The following is a 22438-nucleotide window of genomic DNA, read 5'->3' as shown; positions in this document are numbered from 1 at the left end:
ATAGGTTCTCTTGAGAATTATACAGGCACATATTCGTGTACATGTGTAATTCCTTCTAAATGCATGGATTGAATTCTTTATTCTGTGAAATCATCGAACCATAGAATTATTAGGGCTGGAAGACACCTTAAAGATCTTTTAGTTTCAATTCAACTGCTGTGGGGAGGGAACCACTAGGACCAGGTTGCTCAGAGCCACAACTTGCCTGGCTTTGAGCACCTCCAGGGATGGGGTATCCATAACCTCTCTGGGCCACTTGCTCCAGTCCCTCACTCCCTAAGTAAAGAATTTCTTCCCTATATCTAATTTAAATCTGCTCTCCTTCAGCTTAAGACCATTCTCTCTTGCTCTATCACTGCATGCCCTTGTGAAAAGCCCCTCTCCTAAAATAATTAACTATTTTTCAATTTTAGCTCTGTCTATATATGAATGAATAAATCAGGTCAACTTTTACCCATAGACTTCATCAGCACCCAGAAGAAAAAGAAAAATGCTTTTAATAATATGCACTATTGGAATTATGCATTTTTGGGAATTTTTGTACTACTGTAAATTCTGTAAAAGCTAATGTAATTATTAGTCCTATTAACATAAAAAAAAAACCTGAATGAATGCCAGCAAACAAGAATTGGCAAGAATTTTCCTTCTCATGGATTGAAGCAGTTTCTCTTTGTCTCATTAACTCTGTTGATTGAACAAGTGATGTGATATGTTTTCTGACAGTATCATGCAAAAGGATTAATTTCATTCCATCACTGGTAAATATGTTGTTACCTTCAATTTTTTTTTTTTTAAATCATGAAAAAATAGCAAATAAGTAATTTGAATCCTTTGCATGCCTGACAAATACATCTTAATCTGGTGCAAAACAAAATTATAAATAATTTATTTCACTAAATATTATGGCATCATATTATACAGAAAATGTCAGAATGAATAGTTAAATGCATGCTACTAATGAATAAAGATATAAGCTGCTGACCCACTGAAGTAGCACATCTACAAAGTTGTGAAATCTTTTGGCATTGAAATTTTGTCACATTCAGAGTGGCATCACCTCAACTTAAGGTGTCTCCAGTATAGGTTTATTCAAGGATATCTAGACCTTAAATTTATTCAGCTGAGACTTACTTAAAGACATCTGTGGCCTCCAGAGATTTATTCATTCCACAGTTAAGGTGAATGTACATTTGATCAGATAACTGCATCCTAACCTCACATGCCTTGTTAGTCTGCTGTGAAGGAGACCCACACATGTTACTGGCATGTAAAGGTCTGTTTTCTAAATGGACCTCCCACTCTTATTGTAGTGATCACACAATCTTCTAAGAAAGTAAAAGGGGAATGCAGAGAACACCAGATTTCTTTTTGTTAGCTTTTTGACAGTAGCCAAGCACCATTTCATACTATTAGTCATCTTGAGAGTGACAGTTGAAGAAAAATGGTAATACATGTCTCTGCTTTAGCACTAGTATACATCGATGTATTAAAGTGGGTCAACACCAGAACTCACACTCCAGACTGATGAATATAAGGAAGAGAATAAAATGAACTCTGGAACTTGAATGACTGACAAAAAATAGTTTCAACAGAGAGAATAAGGAGAAGTTTCAGTGTAAGAGTGTATAAAATAACTATTATGTAAAACTCTTTTGAAGTACTTTTTCTTGGACAGCTCTAATGGTGGACTTTCTTTTGTCTTAGGTACTGACAATATAAAATTTAGGAGAATGCTTCACATCTCACACCAGACACAACAGATCTTGTCAACCAAGGCCATGTGAGGCCAGGAGTATAAAGGTCTGTCTCATAAATAGCAAACAATTAGCTTTTGCTGCTTTGTGCTTAAAATAAAGGATAATGCTAGATTAGAACATTACATTTTTAAACAAATACAAAAAACAAACAGCTTAAAAGGAAGGCAAATATAATGGGTTTATCAAATGAGTGGTTATCCTGCAGGAAGCATTTTACTGAAATTTGTGTACTATTTCTCTCTCTAAATATCCTTTTTCTGAGAATGTAAAGAAATTGAACAATTTAAATGTAAAGAAATCAGTAACAAAGTAAAAATAATATGAAAAAAGAAAACATTTTCAAAAATAATTACTAACCTATCTAAGAAACAAGGTATTTAGTACTGGAACACAATTACATATTGTACACATTTTATGTGGAATTTAATAGAGGTATGTGTGTTTCTATGTATGCTTATTCTTCCTTGGATGAGCCATACAAATTTCATCCTTTTAACTGTATGAAAGGCAGGTAATGGAAACAAGAAAGGAAATATATACATTCATGGAAGTAAATGAAGCAATGACTAGAACATAATGAGACACTAAGTCATAATTCTTTTTGCTGAGACAAAGTTTTTCCCAAAGGAGAGAAAACATCTGGTACTTAAGAGGCAGGATTCTTGATTTTATCATCTCTTCAGACACTCAGAGATCTTTTGGCATGTCTAAATGACAGAAAATGATCAGGAGTGACAGACTGACTATCCAGAATCAATATATACTGTGAGCAGTGAAACCTACCACAAATGCAATAGAAGCATCCCTGCTTACAGAAAAATCAAAGAAAACTAGATTGAAGAAATAATATTTGCATTTACTTTATGATCACATCTGCATTTTGTCTACTCATACAAAATATCCTCCTGGCATCCTGTTCAGACTCTAAAAAAGAGAGAAAAGCATGGATTATTTTGGGTTGGAAGCTTGGTTTCATAGCTTGAAATAAAAATTTGCATTGTGAAGAAAGAGGACTCATTGTAAGTGTAACTACACAGGACAGATCTACAGTTTGGTTCTCATCTCTGATGTAAACAGAGCATCAGAGAGGAAGAGGGAAAAGAAGATTTCTTAGTCCAGAAAGTTGTCTCCAGTTATGATTATTAAAGATTGCTTATGAAGAATCATTTGTGAACTGTATGGTAATGTCTACATCATTTAACTACAAAATAAGATTGTTGTGCTATTTTTCTGTTTGATTGTCTCCTATTATAGGAACAGTATCAAAATAGGGAGAGCTTTTTCTTTATCTGAGATGGTTATGAAAGGGAAAAAATCCCAGTATGGTGAAATGATGCAAGTCTTTCACAGCTGTGGGCTAGAGATAGTCTAGGAAATTGCAAGTCATTCAGACTGTTGACAGCTGATCCAATGATCCATGAAATAGTCCAAATCTATGCTAGTAAGACCCTGTATTCCCTAAAAGTGGGTAGACATAACCAAGCTATGAGTGATCTGTGGTCCATTCCCACTATGAACCATGACTGGAAATTGTTTAGGAGACCATTAGTGGACAGTGTGTTCCAGAAACCAGAATGGACCCAGATTCCTGGGCTTGGGGAGGAAACTGTTCCAGGGACTGTTCACAAAGACAAACCCGGGGGCAGCTTTCAAACTTATGAGTCTGCTCTGTTTGCTTTGTCAAAGTCCCCCAATATGCTGCTGATGTCTTTTTTTTTTACCTTCCCCCATCATCTGGCTTGCACAAAATCTTTGTGGATCCCTTCTCCATTTCTTTAGCTCTTCTGCAAGTTTTTGTACTGTTCCTGTTGCCTTCCCACCCTCTCTATGTGACTGTAACATTGCCTCTTCTGCTACGGCTTATCATCATTTGCCACTGATTTTTGGGTTCCATTCTTAGCAGAACTTCACCACCACACTGAGACCCTGGATGACACTGAGACACTCCAGTTTCTACACAAGTAGTCAGTAGCCTAAAGCTGCTTCTGGCCTTATATGAAACAATTTACTTTTAATCTATTAACTGAAATTATTTGGTGAAGTTTTATGTTGCATCACACTTCATGTCAGGACTAGCAAGGAATGACCTGACTGAAAACCTCTATCCTAGGAGAGAATTAAAAACTTAACATTGTGATTTGAAGCAGTCTAAATAAATTGTATATCTGAGCAAGTGTAACAAGCTGAGTGCCTTAAGAGTCCTAGGAAAACAAAATAAGAATAAGCCCATCCTGTGTCATGTGGTTTTTGGCAGGAGATATGCCCCTAAGTCAGCTCAGCAATAAACACTGGGTTGATGAGCCTTAGATCTTATTTATGGGCTTTCCCAGCAGTGTGACTCATCAGGATCTAAGTTGTTCTTTTTGATCTCTATAGATTTGCTCTGTCTTTAAACTGTTAGTTTCCCATTTTGTGGTATGTACTTATGTGAGTTAGAAACAGTAGCAGGGAAAAACAACCAAATCTTATAAAAAAGCCTATCAGATTGTACCAGTGAACCTAAACTATCCCGGGGATGCTGTTGAAATAAACTGGCATCTTTGCTCTGCATTCTGTAAAATTGAAGGCTTAAAATGAAAGTGTCTTCTGCAAATAACACACAAAATAATTTTCATGAAATGACATGGTTTTTCTTATCCACATAAGCCCATCTGTGCAATACAGAATATGACAGAAATAGAAATTGTAAGGCAAGAGGGTAAAGCTATCTATCCACCACATCAATGTTCATGTAGTAGGCCAAGTGAAGTAGCACATGAGCAATATAAAGCTTTGCCTATTAACTTGGTGAGTGTGGTGAACATATTCTGTGCCTTGGCTGGTCCATTTCTGTTTTGATTTCGAAATAGCGTCACAGCTGATTTATGGTCTTGGTTAACCTGTACTGTAGACTGTGCCTCTGGTTTCTTTAACATAGTTTATCCCACAGCATGCCAATATGGACATAAACAAATAAAGGTAGAGAGGACCCTTCAAAGCAGCTTTCTTCAACTAATTGCAATTAATTCCTATACAGTCATCAGAAATCTGTCCACTGAGCTTTTTATAGCACAGACTGGCAGAAGGCTGTCATGTTTGTGGTTATCCAGGCTCGTATCCGTAGAAAAGCTTGAGGAACTCTCTTTTGTTAAATCATAATTTGTGGAATCATTTTGTACATGGCAAACTCTGTAGATCCAATACTTCCCTTTCCTTTGATATCTAGCTTTTGAGCCTGTTATGGAACAATGCTCTGGATTTCACTCATTTCAGGACTAGCACAAAGATCCCTTCATATGTGTTCTATGAGTGGCTGAAATTGGCAGAAGGGCAGACCAAATGGCAAATTTGCATTAAAGATTTTGGCTCCAATTCTCCATTTGGTTCTGCAGACAAAAATAAAATAATTCTTTCCCTCTGTGTTACAAAATGTTCTTTGACCTGTAGGGGACACAGAATTGCAGTCCCAGTAGTAATACTGTATGGCAGCAGCCAGTTACCAATTCATAGCACAGACCATAGAGTTGTTAGGACTGGGAGTTCTGATAAAATTGGTGGTCATCTGTTTGTTGAGGTCTCTTCATCACACACACAGTATATATGATAACTGTTTAGACACACATACAGAGAGTTGCTAAAATCTCTTCCTATGTAGTAAAGGCATATACTTTGAATTTTACTTGAAATAAATGCTTCCTTTTGAGTTTGAAAACTGAATGAAATGCTGTACCTTTTTTTTTGTCCTGCTGTGCAGTTACTGTGCCAAACATCTAGTCACAATGCCCTGTACTTTACTGTAACAACAGAGGGAGACCTTCCATTTAAACGACATGATTTCCTAGGAAACTTGTTTTATCTCATAATTTGAGTGCCTTCAAACCCCATGAAAGACTTACAGTTTGTACAATTCAGTTTTTTGAAGAGTCTTGTGACCTTGAGGCAGATCTTCAATGCTATGTGTTGTTGTGCTGGAATCACAATCAGTTTTAAATGCCTTTAATTCTAAGGATAAAAAGAAGTATTATATTTTAGTAGTGTTGTAGTGTTTAGATATTTATAGTTAAGTATAATGAGTAGAGACTGGGTTTTTTTAACCAGGTAACTGAATATTTGTTTGTTTAACTTAATTGATGTTCCCATCAACTCTTGTTTTAGCAAAACAAATGTAACATGATAAATGAACAAAACAATGGTGAGATGATAATGTGGAATTTGTTGCCACTTTCTGAGTAATGAATTACATTCATTATACATTACATTGTATTTTTCTTCTAAAAACCTCACAGAATCCAGAGACCTAATGTGAAATATCAAAGAGTTATGTTTCAAATATCAAAGCTATATGTTTTGCTTATATCTATGTCCATATATTTTTAAATAGCAGATATGATCACATTGAATAATACCTTGTACCTGAGAAACCCATCTATGAATTTATTTATGGATGAATATGCTTACCTACCTATCATTCAATTATTTCCTTATTAACCATTACATGATAACACTTTCCATTTATTTCACTTCTAATTAAAATACCCATAAATTATAATCTCATTCTGGAAAAAAATAAGAAATGCATTTCTGTATAATCACAGAATAAGCTGAATTGAAAGAAAACTCTCAAGGCTCTTGGAGTCCAACTCCTGGCCTGCACAAGACCATCCCCAAGAATTGCACTGTGTGCCCCAGACCATTGTTCAAATGCTTCTTGAACTCTGTCAGTTTTGGTGCTGTTACTGCTTCCCTGGGGACCTCTTTCCAGTGCCCAGCCACCCTCTGGGTGAAAAACCTTTTCTCTAATGTCCAACCTAAACCCCCCCTGACACAGCTTCAGGCCATTCCCTCAGGCCCTGTCACTGATCACCAGAGAGAAGAGATCAATGTCTGCCCCTCCTCTTTCCCTCATGGGGAAGTTGTAACTGCAGTGAGGTCTCCCCTCAGTCTCCTCTTCTCCAGGCTGAACAGACCAAGTGACCTCAGCTGCTCCTCCTATAAGCTTTCTTAAGGCACATGGAGAATAGGAGGTGATTTGAGACAGCCAGCACTGTGTCACCATGGACAAGTCCTGTCTGAGCAATCTAGTGGCCTTCTGTGATGGGGTGACTGCATCAGTGGACTAGGGAAGGGCTACAGATATCATTTATCTGGACTTCTGAAAAGCCTTTGACTCAGTCCCCCAGAACATCTTGCTCTCAAAATTGCTTGCTTTCTGTGTAAGTCTCTTCTGAATTTAGTTGACTTTAAATGTCTATGTGGAAGACATATTTATTTTATAGGTTTTCAGATCGTGCTGAAGAATTGAAACTCTATTTCCAAGATACATTTTTTGTCATAGTGTTCTCTTGTATTTCAAGCTGAACTTGCCTTGGCCAGAGGTTTATTTATCTCTCCTAAAGTGAACTTAACATTGTATCCTGGATAATATTTTACATCAACCTTTTACACATATAGACAAAAATAAAAACATGAACTGAGTGACCTCAAAGCTTCCCAAAATTCTTTCACCAACCCATTTGTTCATGGCACAAAGGTACCTTAAGCATTTCCTATTCTTGTCTCAATGAACTCAGAGGAGGAGAGTAGCTACTCTTTTTCAGAACAAAAATATTTCTTTTTGTCATTTTAGGCCTCTTTTCGTAATTAGTGGTGAGTACTTTTGGAAGATATGTCGCTTCTGAGCCTCACTGCTGTTGATATAAATGTTTCTGCCCCTTGGCTGCCACTGGAAGCAGATGGTAGGCTGACAAGATCTATTTAAGTTCTGAGTGCCTTGAAGGAAGTAAAAGCAGTAAAGGAAGGTAATTTGAAGCATGGGGAGTATAAATCATACCTTCATCAGCATAATTGTAAAACTAGGCTTTGATCCTGGAAGCAAAACTTCTCACACAGGAATCTGTACCTGATACCATCATATGTGTTTGGTACTCTGTCAAAAAATCTCCAGTGCAGATCCTTTTCAAAAAACCCCAAATGTTTCAAGCCTTTATCCTTCCTTAGATTAAAGGCTCTGTGTGTGTTAGAATCAACAGTCCCTTCAGCCCAGTGTGACAGTTTTGACGATGATCATAAGCTGATGACTAGAGAATAGCATAAGAACAGGGGAATCATATATAGGGGCTTTCCCCTGAGTACTTCACTAATAATCACTTAAATTCATGAATTCCACCAATTGTTTAGGTATTTATTAATACTGGCAGATTTCTATTCCATGGTTCTGATAGGAAACACTGCAATCTGCTGTTGCAATCACACATCTCTTTGATGACCACCTTTATCATTTATTTTTAGGGCTGTTGGACAAACAGTGATCACCACATGTCAATGAAATGCAATTGTCTGTGAGATGCCCAGATATCTCCTTTGGATACAAGCAGAAACCAGCTTTGGCTGGGTTTCAAGCATAGGTACTTCAATTAGTTAGCTGAGAATATGAATTTTGTAACTGACATTTGCTTTTAGAAGACAGAGTACTGCCAAGTGTTGAGTTGTCTGTCAGGGCAATTTACAAAAGAGATAGAAATAATACTATTTCGTGTTATAATAGTTGGGTATATGCCCCAGAAACTCTTTACCAAGATATGCAAATTTTCCCAAGGTTATGACAAGCAGCAAAAAAAGCCAGTTTCCCATTTGAAGGGGTCACTACTAGTTTAAGAGTAGCTTAACTAACTAGTTAAGCTACTAACAGACTAGCTTAAGTCTGATATCAGAAATCCAGAACAATTAACCTGAATTTTCCAGCATTCAATGAACAGCTTTTTGCCTTTTTGAGAAACTCTTTAATTAGCTTAAAAGCTAGCACATTCATCAACAGGAGAAAAATCCAAAAACATAAACAAGATAATACTTCCTAATTCCTCATGCAATTATGAATTTATAAAATTTCACTCAAAGTATAATATTGCCAGTTCTTGCTGGGTAGCAAAGCCCAGTTTGAGCCAAACTGCTGTTACAGAAAGAGTTACTTCTGCCCATAGTTTGTTACACATGCTTCAGTCATGCTGTTCCTTTAGCCATTCCTTGTTCTGCTCCTGCATGCTGACTGTGACAGTGATCTGCGGGGTTGTCAGGTGAGGGAAGAGATGAGAATGTTGACTTCATGTTCAGAAGGCTTGATTTATTATTTTATGATATATATATATTACATTATAACTATACTAAAATAGAAGGAAATGTTCCCTCAGAAGGCTAAGCTAAGAATAGAAAAGAAAGAATGATAACAAAAGCTGCTCTCTCGGACTCTGTCCGAGATGGCTCAGCCCTTGATCGGCCATTAATTATAAACATCCAAGATGGGCCAAACACAGACAGACTTGTTGCATTCCACAGCAGCAGATAACCATTGTTTACATCTTGTTGCTGAAATATCAGCTTCTCAGAAGGGAAAATCCTAAAGAAAAGGATTTTCACAAAAGGATGTCTCCAACAGCTGACCATGTGACATAACACAGCAGAGACACAAAGAGATTTTTATTTTGTACCTGACCAAATGTGGAATTCTTCTGAACACAAAATACACTCTGTTGCCTTATCTAATATCCGGATTTAGATCAAATGAAACACACATCAAGACAAGATTCTTGATTTCTTTCAAAATTCTCACCACTGAACCTTAGTTCCACAGACTATTACCTGAAGGTATGTGGCCACTTATCCCATATACATTAAGAAATTGTTGATGGACTGGATTTCTCCATGAAATTGTAATTAGAAAATTTCCATCATATCATGATAAGGCTCTCTTTACTTTTTTTTGTTTTTCAATAACAACATTGCACGTTATAATAGAAATCAAAATATATAAAACAGAAACAGTTATTATCTATTGTTTTCCTCACCTTTCTTCTCTAGTCAGAAACAACACTCCATCTTTTTTTGGATTGTCTCTGGAATTCTTAATGAAGAGAACAGAGGAAGGCTGTAAGATTTGTTCTCATATTAGATCACAGCTACGAGCCTACACAAGATACTCTTCTTTGATGCTATTTACTCATTACTCTCCAGTTGAGAACACAAACATATTTTGTTAATTCATTTTTAGACAGTTTCAAAACTAGGAGCACTTATTATTATCAAGAAAAAGTGTAAATAATATTTGGGGAAAATTAAATAAGCATTATCATTAATAGTTAATAATAAATTGAGAAAAAAGAGCAACTTGCTTACATTGCACTATGTCGATATTTCAATTTTTGCCCTAAAAAATCAAAACCTAAACTGAGACAAAACATATCCTGGCAAAGTAAACCATGTAAATCTCTGACAAAAATAGAGAATGAAGCTGTTCCTTGATTTTTGTATAAAAATGTTTTCTACCTATATATATAATTCAAAATAGTTATTAAAGAGATAAAAGTATTATTTTTTGCAGTTTTCTTTTAAGTATGAAATAAGAAAAATTTATTTTAGTGATGATTTTAATAAGAGAATATCCAAAAATTACTCAAAAGAGAGATTGAAGGAGAAACCATCTAAACATTTATAAAAGATAAAATAGTATGAAGTTTCAGATGATTAAAAAAATATGCTTAAGAATATTTAACAGGTACATTACTTTTTATTATGTAAGTATGGACATACATTTATAAGCCAATTTTATGGTACTTACCAGCTTGACCAGTTACCTGGAGGTCTTGCTAAAAGACGGAAGAAACCTGGGTCAAAAAACTTGTTCAATTACTGCAGTAGTTTCATTTCCTGAGCAAGAAAAATATTTTACATGTTTTTAATTAAGTTAAAAGGCCAAAATTCTAAGATTACATCTAAGATCAGTTGATAAAGGTCAAAAATGTGTAACATCAAGGTATATGCGCATATATAAGACAAAAATTTGTTCTACCGTAGTAAAATGCCTAGAAGTGGTCTCTGACACGTCTACACTCTGCAAAGGGAAGAGAGCAGTTAGAAGAAGCCTTCTCCTCATCAGGGTGTCCATATGATTCCAAGTAGGAAGGATCTCCACATTCTGCTCCAGAGTAACTCCCTCAGATGGGCACAATTCATACTCCACTGCTCACTGCAAGCATGATGTGGAGTAATTTTTGAAGTGTAGGTTGTGTGGTCATGTTCAAGGAAGGAAAAACCTCTGCTTTTTGTTCTTGGATTAAGGGAGTAGGATGAAAAGGCATAAGGAAGCCAAAATCTGGTTATAACTGAGCTCTCAAATATAAATTTGTTCTGTTGAATCTAGCGTTTTATAGTGACCTGGATGTAACTGGACTAAAGCAAACATTTGTTTGAGGAGGATTCTCACTTGAAAGTCAAAGTATTTTCTTTTGTTGTAGTCATTACATGAGTCAATCATTGAAAAGCTCAAATTAAACAAAAAAAGTTAGGAATATTTTACAGGAAAAAAAGTGGGTGACCCAGTGCCTTGCTTCACATGCTCAAAGTGCTGTTTAGCTGAATAGAACTTGACAGTCTGGGGAAAATATATTGAGACTGAGATAAAGTTCTTGAGACTGGAAAGAGCTAGTTTGGTTAGTAAAACTTTATGTGATTATAAATGTGTTCAGAATTAATTTTCAGATAGTTTTTGTTGAGAAAATTTTATTGGAAAGGCTCAGTAAAGAATCATGCAAATTTTTGGTTTGAACTGCAAATTTTGACTGCATTGAAAACAGGAGTAAAAATAAAAACTAGTGTTCAGAACTACTTGCATCTCCAGCTGTCAGTTAGACTGGTAAATTGTATCTTATTATAACCCTAGTTTTAGGGTCAGAAGGCTACATGACCATCTACTTAAAACACTTAAAATCATCATTTATTAAAAATATCTTGGCTCTTACACTTTTTCAATGTTATTTAATTCTAAATAGCTTCCACTGTGAACATATAACTCCTTAAACTCCTTAACTCCTACGTCTTCGCATCATATGCACCACCTTCCTGTATGTCTTGGGATGATTTTATGATACTGTATCCCCTTCTTTTCCTTCATAAGACTCCATTTGTTAGGGGTATTAATACAGAGAGATTTTTGCAGTTTCCAAGTCTCATTATATTATTCTTTAAAATATCAGTCAGAACCATACTTATTGCAAAATAAACATCTGATATATAATTAGGAGACTATTCCAAAGCTCTCCCCTGCTCATTGTCATGGTTGATTATCTTAAAGGAAAAATTGTCTGGATGGAAGAACTGGCTTAAATGAAGTCAACAGCACACATCGTTTTGACAGGAGTATGACCAAAATTTCCACAGGCAAAACTTCATTGAGGTAGAATGAGATTTTTTTTGGAGCAACCTAGACCCCCCAAACTGCTTGCTTTTGACTAATCACCAAACCAGTTCTGACAACTTTGAAAATCACAACCGACACACAAACCTGGCAAACTCATATAATCACATTTAGTGAACTTCTTCCATTGAGGAAAAATCCAACCCCAAGTTAAAAAGTAATAAATATCTGTCACTGCCCAGTGCTGTCCAATTTCGAGCCCACTCTCTAGTTTTGAGGGATAGACATCTCCAGTTGCTGTCATGAAAATTTGTCCCAAATAGGTAAACTAGAGCATGTTAAGGTAAGAAAATGAAAATGTTAAATAAATGCCCCTTCCTTGCACCTCAGCATGTTACTGATCAACAGAAAGCATCCTTTGCACTCAGGGATTATAGTCTGGAATTTCCCAAAAGTTTTCTTTGGAAAATGGGGACAGATGAAGCCTGGGAATCTTCTACACCTCCAAGTATAAAGCACTAGATATGAATACAGGGAAAAACATGTGAAACTCCTTTTGCCAAATCTTAGCTTTCCCTTCACTGAAGAGTACTGAAAATCACAAGCTGGACAGAGTGCAAGGATGCTGTTAATTCTACATCCTTCCTTTGAAGGCATTCTACTCTCCAAGAAAGCACAGGATATTGAACCTGCCAGAGATCAAGAGCATGTGCAACACTGACTAGACCAACAATTAGGGCATTTATCTCTCAGGGGAAATTCAGAGATTCTGGTTTACAGTCTCAGACTTTTATCAGTCATTCATACAGTCTTTCAGAATTAGAGATAATAGAGCAGGACTTGCTTAACCCAGGAGAAATTATAGCAATTTTACAGTCCCTAGCAAGTTAACATCAGCAAACTGTTTAGTTTGCTAAACATCAGAAAATGTTTATGACATTAAATACATTGTTCAGCTAATGATCTTTGTTGGCAGCAGACCCAGAATGAAGAATGCTTAATGGGTGTATGTAACTCCTGTTGACCAGCTCTGTGAAAGATATGTGGTGATGACAGCCCTTAAGTGAAAATAGACATGTGCATAATTTTCAGGACCTAAAATGCCTAATGAGAAACCACTCCAGGGAGGATAATTCTCATAATTATAAACCTGTTATGTGAGCTTTGCATAAGTAAACCTGAGAGACATAAAAGACTTATTAGGAAGTTTCTGAGAATAAACAGTAGCAATGGTTATGGTTAAATGTCTCCCTCCTTCTTTATTCCCCTATTCTGACAGAAGATACCTAATGATGTGTATTTTATATGTTTTGCTAAGACACTTCACAGTATAATTGCTACTCTATGTTTCAACATTACAATAATTGGCACCAGTCTTAAAATCAGGTTTTTTATGGTGTCCTAAATGTCTTACTATTTAAAATGTCATACTAAATCAATTTTGTAAAATCAGAATAGATTCACAGATGCACAGAGTGGTTTGTATTGGAAAGGACCTTCAAAGATCACCAATTTCAACTCCTCTGACATGAGCAGGGACATTTTTCACTAGATCAGATTGTTTGAAGGCCACACTTAACCTGGCCTTAAGAACTTCTATGGAGGAAGCATCCACAACTTCTGTAGGCAAAATGGCCCAATATCTCACCACCTTTACCATAAAAAATTTTTTCTTACATCCCATCTTTCAGATTAAAATTCTTGCCCCTTGTCCTGTACTAGAGATCCTGATAAAAAGACTACCTCCATCTTTCTTATAAGCTGTCTTTTAGAAATCAAGCATGCCAGTCAGTTCTCCCTGAGCCTCCTTTTTTTCCAGACTAAACAAACCCACTTCTCTCAGGCTTTCTTCCTGGACCTCCTCTGGACCTGCTTTAACAAGCTCACATCTTTCCTGTGCTGAGGACTTGGAGCTGAATGCAGAACTCCAGGGAGAATCCCACCAGAGCAAAGTGCAGAAGCTCTGTCACCCTGCTGGCCACGCTGCTTTTGATGCAGCCCAGGCTACAGCTGACTTTCTGGGCTGCATCACACATTGCTGTCTCATGACCCAGTTTTCATCCACCAATATCTCCAAGTCCTTGTCTGTAGAGCTGCTCACAATCCATTTACCTCCCAGCTCTTATTAATATGGGGAATTGCTCTATTGAGGTGTAGATCTTTGAACTTGGTCTTGTTGAAGTTCATGAGGTTCACATGGACCTGCTCCTTAAGCCTTTCAAAGTGTTTCTGGGTGGCACCTCATCCTTCAAGTGTGTCAGCTGCCCATGCAGCCATCTGCTAACATGCTGAGGGTGCTCTCAATTCCACTCTCATGTCATTAATAAAGATACTGACTCACATCAATCCCAATACTGTTCCCTGAGGGACACCACTTCTTACTGATATCTGTTTGGACACTGAGCCATTGATTGAAACTTTTTGATGTGGTCATCCAGACAATTCCTTATTCTTTACCTCTGTTTCTGATGAAGACTTTGAGGGACTTTGGAACCTGGATATGGAGAGGGAAATCCATGTCATCAAGATTAATAAACCTTATACTTGAATATTTAAGTTCAAAATGTGATTTGCACTCAAATATTTGCAGAAAGTTATCACAAAATTGAGACGCAGCCATAGATGTGACATTTTGAAAGAAATGTGTCAGCATTGTCATTCAAATGCATATTTAATATTAAATGGCTTTGTACATTTTTATAATGCTTGTACATATGTCTGCCTTTTGTGGCTTTCATCTTTATGTATGTCCTGGTTTCAGCTAGGGTTCATTTCTTCTCAGTAGATGTTATAATGCTGTGTTTGGAATTCAGAATGAGAAGTGTTGATAAAACACTGGTGTTTTGGTCTTTTGCTAAAATAAGTCAAGAACTACTTTTTTGTCTCATGCTCTGCCAGTGAGAAGGTAGCAAAAGAAACTGGGAGGGACCACAGCTGGGACAGGTGACCCAAACTCACCAAAGGGATATTCCACACCATGGAATGTCATACTCAGTATATAAACTGGGGGGAATTACTCAGAAGGGAGGCTGATTTCCCAAGGGTTTGGGAAAGTGGGTCTGTCATCAGTCAGCAGGTAATAAACAATTGTATTGTACATCACTTGCTTTCTCCCTTATTATTATTAATAATAGCATAATTACTGTATATTTATTTTAGATTATTAAACTGCTCTTATCTCAATCTACAAGTTTAACATTTGTTCTCCTCTCCATTATCACTGTGTTGAATGTGGGAGAGGCAGGATGAGCAAGTGGCTGTGTGGTGCCTAATTTCCAGCTGGCCTTGAACCACAAAAATGCACAATAGTCAAGATTTCATATAATAGGATCTTGAAGTTAAGATGCATAATTGATGTTTGGGCTCTTAAGGATAAGACTTGGTTTTCAAGGAACATTCATTAAACACAAACCAGTAAGATATGCTGGCTCCTCACATCAAAAAATGTAGCAATCTAACAAGCATTTCATATAAAATAAGTTTTAGAAAATTGTCTCTAGAACTCCAAAATGAGTTGTGTACTGAAATCAACTTTTCATGACTAAATTTTAGGACCACTGAGCTAAGAAAATCAAAGCTTAGTAATGCCTTTGTAAGGATGCTTGTGCACTGTGAAAAAAAGGTGTAATAACAAGATCACTTGCTATATTTATAGTGGAATGTCTTTATTTTCCACCCTTTATAATCAGCATATGCTTCTATCCCTTATTTTATGGCTCCTTAACCAAAGTTTGCTTCTGGGTTTTTCTTTAGCATTCATCACTACTGGATTTGGGAATGTAAACCTTTTTTAATATATTACCCTAACTCTTCTGTCAAAGCAGTTCCACTTTGGACTGGAAGAGAAGAACAGGCAAGATAAGTGTGAAAATGTTGTGCAAGATCAGGTCCCTAATTTGACATTTCTCATGTCTGTTATTAGCAGAACACTTATCACTGAATAGCACTTATGACCAAAAGTTAGCTCTTACTCATTGCTGTTTGTTACTGTTACTGAGTAGCAGGTCCATCAATTAGATACCAGATCATCAAGCTGAGCATTCAGAAAATAAGAAACACATAATAGTGATCATCTGTGAAGAGGCAGATTAACTGACTTGACATAGGAATTTTCCACAGAATCATTTATTTACTTTGACTAATGAGACCTTTTCTCTCTGCTTGCAATCACATTAGTCACTCAGTATGCTCTTTCTAAATTCAGCAACAAGAAAGACTTCTGCAATCAATGGCTTTCTTTACCACAAATGCTGACTTTTTGACACAGATCTACTCTGCACATCCAGTGAAGGAAAAAGAAAATAAAAAGGCAATAGCATACAGGGAGGTCATGCAAAGGAAACCTCTATTCTGTTATACTTAGGAGATCATAATGTCCTAACAGATTTTAACAGGATGATGGCTGAAATCTCTACTCTGATATGCTTTGCATGGGTAAACAAAATTTCTTAATATACCTAAAAAGCAAGCTGGAAAAACATAGATGTGATCAAAACTATACCCATTTTTAGGCAGAGAACTTAGGAGATATGAGTCACCTTTCACAGGTTTTTATAGTCTCTTTTATTTAGTCATACTGGAGAAGTTGGAATCTAGATAAAATGTCTTTGTTAAGTCCTTGAAGAGGAAGGAAAAAAAAAAGTTACAAAAAATTTGATCCTTCATTTTGATAATGCCATTATTATAAAGTCATTATAATGAATATGTCTTTTGATTTTTCCATTTATACTATTATGTCTGCTATTGGGCAAAATTGTAAACTTCAGTATACTGGTAATTGATAACAATTTGCTCATAAGTATAATTTTCTTAATGTCTTTGTTGTTTTCACTTCCTTACTGTGCATACTGCAAGAAAAGTCATAGACTTCCTCTGATACTTTTCATTTTTGAAAATCTGATACATTAGTATACTCTTCTGTTACAGAACTGATGGGACTGAACATATCTAAAAATGAGACATCTAAATAATACAGGACATTCTAGCACATACTTGTCTCCCACAGAGCACTTGTAATCTTATTTGCCAAAAGCTCTCACACTCTTGTCCCAGTGATGAGCACTGTTTCAGAGCTTGGTCTCACCAGGCAAAAATACAGTGCAGAGAAGGAAAAGGAAAGAAGTCTGATATTAGGGGGTAAGAGGAAAGACAGATAATAAGATCTGGGCAAATTATGGCAAATATCCCATGGAAAAAATCTTGCATTGCAAGGAGACAATTCTTTTCTTGCAATCATTTATCTTTCTGTATGTTTAGACAGGCTTTTGCAGATGAAAAAGAGCCCATCCTACCTAAATCTTGAACAGAGTGGAAGTGGTGTGGATGCACTGCCACACAGCCAAGCCTGAACAGACTCATTGTCTTGTCAGCAGGATTTAGCACTGCACTGAGCCAGGTGCCATGGTAACTGCATGGTGTAAATGCCTGTCTGGACTAAGCAAGCATTTTGTAGAGCAACCCAGGCACCCAGTTAGTGTAAATTTGAATATAAAGCTCACATTTATCTTCTCATAAATTTATTTGTGTTTTTAATATTTTATCTACTGGTGGGAATTACCTACACCAGTATAGTCAGTGACCTAGGGTTCATGGGTATTGATTTCAATGTTTTCCTACACCACTGATTTTTCAAGTGGTCTTGGTCAATTCATCATGTTTGGGTTCCTCTAGAAAATAGAGAAAACAATTTTATTCTGCAACTCAAGGTAGGAAGAACATTGAGGGTTTGTGAAGGTTTCAGATATTAAAAAGGTAATTCTTCTAATCATTTAATAGGCTTTTTTACATTTTTCTTAGTATGCTTCTGAAGAATATATATTTTAGGATGCCAAAAGTAATGGAAAGGAATAGACAAGAAACTAATGTTAAGCAAAGCTTCAGGAGAAAATGGATGGTCATGGTAATAACATGTGTGATGGTGTCTCAGTGGTGGACTCCATTCCCATATCCAGGGAGGAGCAGCCGCACGGCCAAGGCAGCATGATATGATACAAATGTGGTGCATTAGACAGAGGCTGAAATTCCTTGCCTCCTTTCAGTTAGTACTGTAAATGAAAGCTTCCTCCTGAGGGGGTGAAGCCTAGGGAAAAATGCTCATCTGACACAACTTTATCACTTTTTTTGTATTATATCGGGTGTTGCTTAACATCATTGTGTTGTATACATCACTGTAGTTTTTTTGTTTGTTTTGTTTGTTTATTTGGTTGGAGTGGGGTTTTTTTGATTTTTTTTTTAAATTCAAATCATTAATTTTGTTTTTCCCTAGTTGTCAACTGTATAATTCTCATTCTATGTTAATTTGAAAACATTCCCACTTAATCCGTTCTCTGTGTTGTTTGCAAATACATGAAAAATTCTCACATATGGACATTATTTCTTAAGAATAATGCTCTAATCCAGACACTCCTTGGAAGTACAACCTTTTAATAGCTGCAATATGCTGTGGTTTGGGTTTTTTACTTTGCTTCCAAGAAAAGAGTAGAATCTGGGGGTTTTTTGTAAGTCACGTAAAAGTTAGATGCAGTATCTTACTAAATTGATATAATTAGTGCACACCTGTCCTTTTAAGACTCTCAAAAGAACATTGTGCCTGTCAGACTCAGTCTGTGATTTGTCAACTGAACTTATTTTATTTCTTATTAATGGATTTTTTCAGTTGTTATGTTAAATTCCCTAACTGCTATCTTCATTTTTTTTCCTCAGGGAAAGAACAATATTGAAATAACCTTGGACATTTCCTTAGATAATTGTTATTGGCAAAAAAAAAAAAAAAAAGAGATTTTCTTTTCATCTACTCATTTAACAATGCCTTTTTTCTTCTACACATCCATTTTCTTCCATTTGTCTCTTCCCCTTTTACCCTATGTTTTATTCTCTATACATGCACTCCTGCTAAGACTTCTTCATCTTTGTTACTAGGTTATCCATCACAGCTGCCAGTGATTCCACCTTTTTTTGGTAGTTGGCCTCCATCCCTTCATTCTATTATTAGATACTTTTGCCTTCTCAAGTACTAGGCACTCTCCACATCTAATAAACAGTAATATACTTAGCAAAAGAAAATGTTATTATGGCTGAGATTATTTTCATGCAAAACAGTATAATTACCATAAAATCCAGAAATTCCCATGGCTGAATTTCTCCCCTAATATTATATATATGTGTATATGTGTACACACACACACACACACACATATATATATATATATATATATATATATATATATATATATATAAAATCTATTATATTACAATAGTATATATTATATATGATATAATATTATATAGATATATATATAATAATTGGAGTCTATTTTTTGAGAAAATTCAAAATATCAAAGTGTAAGAACAGAGCAAACAGAACAGCCTGCAGCCATACAGGCATAGTTACCTTTGGACAAATAGTTACTTGCAATCTCTCATGAAGAATAACTATTCTCTTTGTCATCCACTCTGACCTTGTCATTATCAAACTCAAAAAATCAAAACTCAAACTCTTCAATAGGATTCATAGAAGAAAGTTTTTCTAGAACAAGGTGGAAGAAACAGAGATTTTATTTTGACAGCCAGACACTCAAATCGAAAGCTCAAATTGTAATCATTTGACAGAGTAACACCATTCAGAAGCTGTGATAACTCAGAATCTGCTTTGCTGCCAGTGGCTATCTGTTATTACTTTGCATCCCAGGTTAAAACTCTGCTTTCACTAACTCTGCCTCCCTTGGAAAAAGCCTCTAATATCAAGAGCGGTTCCATTCACTTCAAATCCTTTTGGCTATCAGCCTCAAGAAGCTGGCATCTCTAACAAAGTGCATCCAACCCAATAAATGAAATATACACTATATCACCTGCCAGCAGACCTAGACCTTTGTTACTCATGCATATACATCAGGACAAAATGGGGAAAAAGCCCAGCTGTCTTTGGGAAATCCATCTTGGGTGATCATTTTGTTCATTAGATAAGGAGAGATAAAGAAAGGGTTATGAAGGGTTCTTTTAGAGAAGAATATTATTAAGCTCTGATAATGTATAGGGTCTAGTTGTTCACTCAGATAATCTAAGAAAATGGGTGTCAAAGATCTTATTTCCATAATTTGTGTATTTTCAACATTTCTTTCTAGCTTCCCATAATTTCTTATCATCAGTTTTAGTTCAAGTCTGTCATTGTTCAGGATACTGCTGCTTAAACAGAGATGAAAATTCCTTTGGTACTTCTGCAAGATTTTCTTGTCCACCAGTGAAGCGTCAGGGAAGATATGATTGCATTGCTAGTATTTAGTGTTCTACCTCTGATTTACTTAACTGCATCCATTTGTTCATTAACTTTATGAATATTTTTAAAAAGCAAACAAGGAAAGAAAAACTGCCAAGATTGTGGCCAATGTGGTTTACCTTTTTCATCAATATAATTTTTTTTGTCATTCTTTTATGAATTTCTCATTCTTTTATGAATTTAGGGACCCCAAGGAATATATTATTGAACTATGAGTACCAAGAATTCTTTTTTTCTTCAGCATAGCCTGACATAAATTTGCTTATTAGAAGAAATAAAAGGAAGTGCATGTATTCTCAAAAAATATCTGCATAATCTTAAATATGAGGAATGTTAAAATGGAAACAAAACTTTAGAGTCATTCATGGGGATCTCTACCACTAAAACATGTGGGCTGCTTCATCATATTACTCATTTGATTATCTCAAGTATTTACAAGAATTCAGGTTAAGACACAATTTCAAGTTCATCCAGGACTACAGAAGGATTCCTCAATAAGTTATTATAGAAATATGATCAATATTTCTCAGTTTAGATATGGGTGTTTAAGCAATTTATTTAATTAACATACTACCTTTCTTCTCCCTTCCTGCATTATCTGATTTTTATCAAGAAATGTTTCTTGGTTTCATAAAAATTCACAAACTACATCTTATTAAAAAATCAATGAGATAAAATAGCTGATCATATTACAATTTACATAACTGTAGATAAAATAGTAAATCACTGATAATATTACAATATTAAAGTAACTTGTTGAGATTACTTTAAAGAATGCTTTCCAATGCTGATTGATTTAGAATTTGGAGCATTGATTTTGTTTCATATCTCTTTCAGATTTATAGGGTCAGTCTGCCACAGAGCGCTGTAAGAGCAAAGAGACTCAGAGCCAGTCATTTCCCAAAGGATTTTCAGATTGCAGTGTCTGGGTGTCTGTGAAAGTTTAGCCTCATAAGACCTAAAGGCTAGGTTTATATCATACTTTTCTGTTAAAATAGCCTTTGGGACGCTGAGAAGTTGGCCATCTCTGTGCAGTAAAGCCGTCTACACATGGTCATTATAGCTGTTAGAATATATTTCAATGGTATTTCATTGCCAAGGAAAAGTTGCTTTTTATGAACAGTAATAGAAAACAGTCACAAGGCACCCCATCAAACTGGTTAAAATCAATCATGCATGAAGCAATCCTCCAGATTCCATGTGTTCCTTGTATATTGTATACAAGTATACTTGTATAATGTACCAACATTATTATCAAGGTTTCCCAGATCCAATGAAAGGAAATCAATAATTCATTAAACTTGTAATCTGGTATTTGGAACAATGAGCAACACTTCCCTCACATTTCTTTGAAGAGAAAAGAAAATGCTGGTTCAGGCACCTTTGTACTGGGTCAGCACAGAGCACTAATGCATGGGCTGAAGAAGTTCTGAGGAGAAGGACATGTGTGCATATTGTATGTGAAAATGAAGGTTCGTTCTCTTCATTTGTGGCACTTGTCTGTGTGACAGATTTTTTGAATGCTTTCACAGAAGTCAATAAATGGGTTTGGGTCTCGTTTGATGTAGTATCCATACAGACAATATAATTTAAATTCTGACAGTTCATGAAGACTCATGAGACTTTAAGACTTATGTGAAAATGTTTTCCCCCCTCTGCTTCTTTGACGTGTTTGGCATGCCAAAGTAATGTATATCTTAGCTATTTAAGGTTTTACTATAGAAGTGGAAATCTCCTTGGTAACAAATAAATGCAACTGCTTGATTGTGTCATTCAGGAATTCTTTAAGATACAGCCATAAGTTAAACTAGAAGCTAAAATCTATACATAACTTGTACAATTCTGTGGTACAGATAAATTAGCATTGCCACTGTCCTTGGTAATTTTCTGAGACCTCTCACTGTGCCATTTTTATGGAGTTCTAAATTGCTCATCAATTCTTCTTTTTACTGTATGTTTTTGAAGTAGGTTTCATTCTCTGTTGAAGCAGACAGATTGGAACATGTGGACATTTTTATTTTAATCTGGTAAGTAGTACAAGGAAAGGAAATTCTTGCATGTGACCTACTGCCATGATTTGCCCTGATGATGAGACCTTCTGATGAATGGATGAAAGAAAATTGTTCTTTAGTCCCATTCTGTCTTATTTTCTTTTTGTACTGAGATAGCTAACAAAATTTTTACAAATCCAAACTGCTAAAGTATTTTCTATTATTTTTTTTACTCATTTTCTGATGTGGGAAATCA

This window comes from Camarhynchus parvulus, chromosome 1 (genome assembly GCF_901933205.1).
Source record: "Camarhynchus parvulus chromosome 1, STF_HiC, whole genome shotgun sequence".
Lineage (NCBI taxonomy): Eukaryota > Metazoa > Chordata > Aves > Passeriformes > Thraupidae > Camarhynchus > Camarhynchus parvulus.
This window is presented reverse-complemented; position numbering follows the sequence as displayed.